The sequence below is a fragment of the Pteronotus mesoamericanus genome, unplaced genomic scaffold, assembly GCF_021234165.1.
Source record: "Pteronotus mesoamericanus isolate MK-2021 breed Mesoamerican mustached bat unplaced genomic scaffold, CSHL_Meso_final contig_52, whole genome shotgun sequence".
Taxonomy (NCBI): domain Eukaryota; kingdom Metazoa; phylum Chordata; class Mammalia; order Chiroptera; family Mormoopidae; genus Pteronotus; species Pteronotus mesoamericanus.
In genome coordinates this window covers 9,468,232-9,473,937 of record NW_026555189.1, presented here as the reverse complement: position 1 = coordinate 9,473,937, position 5,706 = coordinate 9,468,232, and positions in this window count along the sequence as shown.

Here is a 5,706-nt window from a genome sequence, read left to right as displayed (position 1 = left end):
TATACTTCTAACACAGGGAGTGAGTGATGCCTGGACATATACAACTCCTCTGAGAGATTCTAGATACAGACTTTAATGTCAATACCACTCAAATCAATTGTTCTCCCATCTCTGGGGGCGGCATGGGGATTGCCGAGCTTTCAATGTTCTGTTGATTGCGGTCATGAAAGATGAACTGGTGAGCTCTTGGAGAAATTAGAACAGCCATTATTAGTTCTTGAATCAATTAAAGGGTTTCAGAGAACTGCGCGCGCGCGCACGCACACACACACACACACACACACACACACACACACACACACACTTCTGAGAGAAAGTAGAAGAGAGAAATTGATTTAACGTTCTCCTCTAGAGCTTGGATTCATGGATCTGGAAGTTACTTTTTCAGATTCTGGAGTGGATTACAAACCTATTGGCCCTATCCAGCCAAGGAAACAGCAGGACCCCCAGCCCAGAATGGCTCTGGCCAAGCCTAGCTCAGGTTATCGCTTTTATGTGGGGCAGCAGCGTCACCTAGTGATCCTGTGGTTTAAGTACAAGCTCTTTTCCTGGGAACTGTCCAATTTGGTCAGACTGTAATGGGATCAATTATCCATATTGAGTGAGAGTAGTAGTATATATAATCCCAGACAAGAGATGACCCCCAATCCCATTTTTATTTAGCCTGAAATTCCTTCTGTGACTATGTAGCATATGGGTTTCCCATCAAGTAACATAAAAGAGAGCATGGCTGAGCTCATGCCAGGCAGGATGGGTGGGGGAGGTAGAAGGAGCCAGCAAGGTTGAAAGAAGGCTGGATCCTTGGATTCGTTTAGGTCCTCCAAGAAGCAGATGCTGAGATAGAGAAGTGCAAGAGATTCAGTGGAGTTAACACCTGTGAAAGATAAAGGAAGCAGGAGTAGGCAGGGAGAGCCTTCAGACCACCATGCAAGTCTGACATCTGTGAAAAGGACTGGGGGGAGGGAGGAAGATGAGCTAGGGAGAGCCTCACTGCAGTGCATCCAGAGAAGAGCTTGGCCAGTCCAGCATGGTGATCTGGTACAAAGATACAGAAAAGGTGATTCTTACTATCACCGCTGTGCCTGGTCATTGACCAGGACCTACCTTGGAGACACAGCTAGAGGCTGCCAGCTAACTGCACTTCTTGGAGCAGATTCTCTCTTGAAGGGCGACCTGAGCAGAATGACTCTATGGAGTCCCTGCCACAGGCTTAAAGGGAAACTGTCCCTTCACATGTTTGCCAGCAGATCCCACATCCACACATGGACACTATCAAAAAGAGACAGTGAAGGAACACTGTAGACTGATGTGTCTAAATTGATGAGTGTAAAATCTAGCCCTGACCCTATGTGGCTCAGTTGGCTGGGCATTGTCCTGCAAAGCAAAAGGTCACTGGTCCGATTCCCAGTCAGGGGACATACCAGGGTTGCGGGTTTGATCTCCAGTCAGGGCATCTGCAGAGGCAACCAATTGATGTTTCTGTCTCACATCGATGTTTCTCTCCCTCTCCTTCTCCCTCCCTTCCACTCTCTAAAAATAAATAAACAAAATCTTTTTTTTAAATCCAGCACTTGTTCTCTTTATATTAACTAATGTAAACTAGAAAAAGGGACTTCTGAGCAGCCTTTATTAATCTCACCCTTCTAAACAGGAGGCTGCCTGTCATTAATGGTGTATTCTCTGCCCAGGAAACCAAGTTCAGTGTCGACAACCTGCAACACCACTGACACTTTAGCTTCTTTGTTGAGGATGGATTTGGGTCTCATGTCAATACCCTTCCCAAGCATGAACAATAACCTCATATCTGTGCTGGTTCTCTCCTTCCTATAAATTGTCTTTGATGCTGTTGACCATGAGATGTCACTGCCCTGATGATATGACCTGATCTCTGTATTTTAAAACATGAAGGAACTTGCTCAAGTTCAAGGATTTTCATAAATCCAATTTGGATGAATTAAAAAACTCAGATAGCACCACAGGCAAGGGTGCAAAGTTTTCAAATCACAGTTAAGCCACAAAGGCCCAGGGTGCCTTGAATAAAAAATGCAAGGAGCCACTTGACAAAGAGCCTTGAAAAGATCTGAGGGTGGAAAAAAAAAAAAGCCCACTGTGGAAATGCAGAAAGGATGAGAAAGAGCCAAAAAAAAAAATGAATGCACAAACTCTAAGGCTTGTCAAGGAAAGATAAGAGCAGCAGAGAGGTTAGAGGCAGTGAAAATAGGCTAGGGAGGAGGAAGCATGTGCAATAAAGTGGCTGGACTAATAAATGAGAAGGCGAGTGAAATTAATGATGACTCTGAGTGGCAGAGATACCGAGCTGCTCTTTTAAATTGGTCTTTAACAAGAAAAATAAAGGAAGAGAGCATAGATAATTAGGAAGTAATGAAGACCTTTAAATATAGATGTTGAAATAAACCAGGTAAGGGAATACTTGAAAACATGGTATAATATGTAAATCAGCAGGTCCAGATAATGTACGTTCCCCAACCTAGAGGGAATCAGTTAATGAACTTGCTGAACTACTGGCCATTATTTTCAAAGGCTCCAAGAGACCAGGGATTTTAAAATGAAAATATTTGACCAGTCTTTTACCAAATAAAAAAAAAAGTGGCCTTGATAATTACTATACCTGTCACTATATACTCTCCCCACCTCATGGGGATGTTATAATGACAAATGAAATTAGAAATATTAAACCACCTGGAGGAAAACATGGTGAGGAGGTGAATAGCTAGTGGTGGTATGTGTGATCAGGCTGATGTACTAGAGCTGGAATGGTGAGGGGTGATACAGACATTTGACACTTTGTTCAGTAGAATGCATTTGGAGGTTGTAGAGTTGTGTTTTTATTTTTTAGGCTGATATAAAATCAGTTTACGTCCTCTAGTAAGAAAGGGAGAGAAAGTCTTCATAGTATGTACTAACATACGGTGTTAAATTTTTTTAAAGATAATCCACAGATGGATAATGGAGTGTAGGCAGTATTAAAAGTCTCCAAGCTTTCTCTTTAACAGACTGAAACAAGTCATTCTTTATTTTAATCAAAATAAATAATACATAATTCTTGTAGAAAAATATCTTGGTAAGCAATAATAACTACCTAAAATCCTGCCACTGCTTATAAAATTTGATGGTGTTTGCATCCATAATTTTTCCCATGAAAATAAATTTAGAAATTATTTTTGTTAAAAAATAAATAAAAATAAAAGTTGGATGGTCTTTAATAAGATGGTCCATATACATATTAAATAACTGGGTTTTTTCTACTCAATGTAACATGTACACCTATCCATCATTTCAAATTGCTTCATAGTTATTTAACCAATAAGTTTTGGATATTTAGATTATTCCTCTTTTTTTCATATTGCTACTAGGAACACTTCAGTTAACAGCTTTAAACAAACATCTTTGTATGTTTATTGTTTTCTTCCCTTAGGATATACCCCTAAAAAGGGGAACAGCCAAGTCAATTTTAGGGGGTTTTTTTAGGACTCTTGTTCCATATTGCTAAATTACTTTCAGGAAAGAAGGCAATTAACACTCCACGAACAATAAATGAAAATGCCAGTTTCCTCATATGCACAGCAACTGGATTTAATAAATTTTTTAATCTTTCGATTCAATAACAAACATCCTATAACGGTTGAATTTGGATCATTAGATGGAACAAAACACCTGAGGAAATTTATATATTTTTTTTATACTGGCCTTAAACTATTCGGGGGTAACTCTCTTTTCTACCTCTCTCTTCCCCCACTTCTTTCCTTCCTTTCTTCCTACCTACCTGCCTACCTGTCTGCCTGTCTTTCTTTTAATCAAGGTTGTATTGACATGTTTTCCATTAAGTTGGATAAGAAATTCAAATGGCACAATAACAGTCTGGCACTGTCTTATAAAGTTAAACATCTGCAAACCTATGGACCAGGCACACACACTGGAGAAATACTTGCATTACAACATGAGGAAGCCCAAGAACACACACAGCAGCCCTGTCCGTCTCAGCTGAGGAGCTGCCAACAACCCAGCGGTACAGAAAAATGGATGAGTAAACGGTGCTGTATTCCCACAGTGGACTGTCATGGCAGTGAAATGGACAGCCACAGCTAAATGCAGTCTTACACGAACCACTGAATCTTTGAAACAAGAGTTGAATGAAAATAACAGGTTGCAGAAGATTAAGTACAGTAAGATAAAAGAGCAACTTTTATGAAGTTCAAAAGCAAATAAACTTAAATAACATATTACTTAGGGGTACATACATATGTAATAAAAGCATTTTTTCATCAGGTAATAAACATAAAATTCAGAATAGTGGTTACCTCTGAGCGGGTAGGCAGGGTCAGAGGAATAAAGCAAAGGGAATTCTTAGATGCCACATTGGGAATGTGATCCCCAGTGGCAGAACACAAATTCATTTTATCTTTCTGCTTCGTAACTTATATACATGTTGTAAGCATGTGAATATATCAACCACAGGGAGGCAATTATGTATTGCACACTCACTAGTTAGCAAATTTCATTGGCTTCTATGTCAAATAGTGTTCGAATGTCCCCCAGGAGAATAAGCAGTTTTTCACTGCTAAAACTAGGCCCCGTTCTATCCTGGCTGGGTGCCTGCCACAGATGATACAGGACAGAACCTCTCTGGAGGATTCCACAGTCCCCCAGAGAAGTAGCTGTGCCTCACACCTCAAATGGAGAATTCCCTCTACTTTGGAGAATCAGGTAGGGAGAAGAATGAACCAGAAAGTACAACAGATACAACTTCTAGAGGAATTCCCTAAGGCTCTGGGCTCTGACCTTACCCATTCATGTGTACTTTTCTAAAAATAGATCCCCAATTCTGGTAAAATAGTTAAAGGAAAATAGCCTATTTTAAAAAGAGAGGTCCTAAATAGCAAAATCATTTTGCTTAAGCAATGAGCCAAGTCACTTCTAATGAGGTTGGGGCATTACTGGAAATAAGAGTTATATTTAAATAGTCCATATATTACCCCAATAAATCACTTAAAAATATTCTCAATGTACTAAATGTATTTTCAGTGGCATGCGCCTGACCTTTTTAGAAGAAAGATAATGCTGGAACATTTTGAGAATAAACATTTATCCAAATTAGTAGTCAAGACACTGGTAAAATGGTTTTACATTTTCTTAACACCTTTAACTATACTCCGTGCTTCAGAAACAATTTATTTTTCCTACCTTTAATAAAAAACAGAGTCTGTCTGTAAAGTAGCAGGACTATAAGAGCAGAAACTTTTTTGATGACCCAGTGAGAAATCATATAATGGTCCTATTACTTTAAGGCCTCAGGCAAAATGGATATATGCATTTGCAACATTTCATAAAATGACTTACAGTCCATAAAATGCTAGTTTTTTTTATAACTGTGTTTCTGAATGTTTTCAAATCGATGCCATATTATTTTTTATAATATTCACAAGTGTGAATAAGACCCATGTATTCATCCTAACATGTTATGAGAACCTGCTCCTCTGCCTAGTGTCTGCTAGGGACACAGTGTCATCTCTTAAAGTCCTCACAGCCTAGGATGTCTTAGAAAGCTGCCCGTATTAAATCTGCATCTGAACCTTTTTGTGTTAGGTTTCAGTGCCTGAAGAAAAGAGTAATAATAATTTCACTGTCCTCCTGAGAGCACTTCAGGTTGAGGTTTGCAGGGGAGAAGTTTGGTATCTCAATCTTACT